Here is a 2261-nt window from a genome sequence, read left to right as displayed (position 1 = left end):
AATTGAAAGGTAAAATCTGACAGTACTAAAACTATCATTCCCATGAACTATCCACAAATAAAACAGCAAATATAAAACGACTAGAAATTAAACATTAAAATAACAGGTTACAGGTAATAAACACGTTTGTAACCTGTGCGCCGAGGTCAGTTTGGCCCAACGATCCCTTTCGAGAAATTTAACATTTTGACAAGCCCTCGACTTCCCGTTTCCTTCGAGACCACTAGAGATCATGGCCCTCAGGTGAATTCAGATAAATATGAAACCTGGCCCGTGCGAGGCAGCAACACTTCAGTAGACCTACTTGAATAAGCCTATCGACGCCTCCTAGGTGATAGCAACACACGATAGCAACGTCCGGGTCCAATACTGGGGGTGATGTTTGCTTTGGATTTGGCGTGGTAGAAAAGTATTTGTTTATTGTTTCTCTTTTGGGCTTTACATTTCCTTAGGTATTATTTTCGCTGTCTCGAGAGAGTCAGAGTAGTTCTGTCATATACTTCCTCCTCCTGTCGCTGAGGCATCACTCTCTGGTTCCAAGAAGGAACTCGAGAAGTTGATGATGAAGTTACCGGATCAGTCAGGCTGTGATGACTGTAGGCCTGCGGGGTACAACAACAAACAGCCTCATATACCAGGAATAAGGTGGTCACACAGGTTAGGCTGCGGGAGTAGAGTAACTCTCAAAATCGTCAATAGGTAAACCAAGTGCACCTTCGTGAGAAGGTGCACTTGGTTTACCAGAAGACACGACACTCAAGACTAACACTGGCTGTACAGCTTAATCTCCTAATTAGCCAAGACGTACACAATCCAAAGTGCTAACCAGAAACGTACGAACCCAAGTCACCCACCTAACCTAACCAACGGTTGCATAGACAACGTCAACTTCTATGAGCCACTGCCTTTCACAGTACTTTTTGTAAGTTGTACGTTGGGGACCATAACGTATAAAATGAAACATTAGCTGAGGGAACGGGTCGGGGAGTACACTTCAACACCATTACATCAGCGATCATTCCTTTCTCGTCTTATTTATAAAACACCAAGTTTATAAACACCAACTGCTCGAGCAGTCGGCTTCCTTCTCGACTTACAATCAGGGATACCAGATTAGATTCCCGGGCGAGGTAAAAATGGTTTGGCACGTTTCTTTTATCGAATGCCTCTTGTTACATAGCAGTAAACAGGTACGCGGGAGTCGACCAATAATTTTTTTTTTTTTTTTTTTTTTACCAGACCACACACTAGAAGGTGAAGGGACGACGACGTTTCGGTCCGTCCTGGACCATTCTCAAGTCGATTGGGGGGGAGGGGGGAGTAGCTGCATCCTGGGAAGGATCGATACAAGTCAAAATTAAATATATATACATAGGCTTCCTGTCCCCGGGAAGCGCAGGAGAACTGAGTAACAACGCAACTGTCACGAGTTCCTACGTTTGACAGAACCGTCATCTATAATTTAATAAAAAAAAAACCAGGTGAGGGATCTTGGGCTGGATGGTAGAGCGACGGTCTCACTTCATGCAAGTCGGCGTTCAATCCCAGAGTGGTTGGGCACCATTCCCTACCCCGTTCCACCCCAGATACTTATACTTATCCTGACCCCTTCCCAGTGCTATATAGTGGTAATGGCTTGGTGCTTCTCCCTGATATTTCTCTCTCTCTCAGGTGAAGGGTACAGGTGATGAAAGAGGGGAACGAGACGTAGATACAAAAAGAGTGCCTTTTTGTTGCACATCCCCAGGAAGCAGCCCGTAGCAGCTAACTCCCACGTACCTATTTACTGTCTACCTTTTGTTAGTTCTGGGAATCAATGGCCCCTCTCAACGGGCCCGGTCTCTGAACAGGCCTCCTGGTTGGTGGTTTGGTCAAGCAGGCTGTTGGACGCCACTGTCAAGCAACACACACACACTGTCAACGACACCTCTGTACGACGACGACTGGTGATTATCTCCTCCAGCAACCTCCCCTCAACCCACTTCTCACACACTTGGAGATAAAGCTGCCTTTTGACCCTCCAACAAACTGTTCCATTGTTTGTAACATTGTAAGTTGGCCCCATTCATGGTCTGAGGCTCACTGCTATAACCGGTAGAGCTCTTACCCATTAGGCGGAATATTTATGGAACAGCTTGATGAAGCTATACAACCGCAGCCAGCTTTAAGCCAGGCATAAAATACAAGTGGTCCCGCAAGCGAAGATTCGAACCGGAGACCAACAGCTTGTCGGTGCGGCGCGACAACTACGGTGCCATATA

The sequence above is a fragment of the Procambarus clarkii genome, chromosome 27, assembly GCF_040958095.1.
Source record: "Procambarus clarkii isolate CNS0578487 chromosome 27, FALCON_Pclarkii_2.0, whole genome shotgun sequence".
Taxonomy (NCBI): Eukaryota; Metazoa; Arthropoda; class Malacostraca; order Decapoda; family Cambaridae; genus Procambarus; species Procambarus clarkii.
The sequence above is the reverse complement of the archived record's forward strand: the minus strand, read 5'-3'. Positions refer to the sequence as shown.